This window comes from Condylura cristata, unplaced genomic scaffold, assembly GCF_000260355.1.
Source record: "Condylura cristata isolate star-nosed mole 26May11 unplaced genomic scaffold, ConCri1.0 scaffold00026, whole genome shotgun sequence".
Classification (NCBI taxonomy): domain Eukaryota; kingdom Metazoa; phylum Chordata; class Mammalia; order Eulipotyphla; family Talpidae; genus Condylura; species Condylura cristata.
The window spans coordinates 243,289-243,735 of NW_004567127.1; positions in this window are offsets into that span (position 1 = coordinate 243,289).

The window sequence follows — 447 nt, forward strand, 5'->3', positions numbered from 1 at the left end:
CCCCGAGCCTCAGTTTCCCCGTGCGAGCCAGGAATCCCAAGGGGCTCCCCAGGTCAAGGCAAGAAAAGGAAAGGGGGGAAGAAAACCCCGACTCCGCGCTCGGCCTCCCGAGGGGCCGGGGCCTCGCCGGCGCGGCGGGGCGGGGCCGGCGGCTCATTACCGCGAGGTGTTGCGCTCGTTAAGGCGCGGGCCTGTTTGATCTGGCGGCGGCGGCGGGCGGCGGGGGAGGAGAAAAGTAGGGGGCTGAGAGCGGAGGGGGGCCCACACCTCCCCCACCGTTTCCTCGCGCCCGTAAAACACCTTTTATTAACTCCTTCGCGTCCGGAAAGGCCCGCGGGGCCGCTCAATTCCTGCCACGGTGTTTACAGCCAAGACTAATGGGGCCCCATATTCACCCCAGAGCCGGTGCGGGGGCGAGGCGTCTGGGCCCCGCCGGGCCGGGGTCGC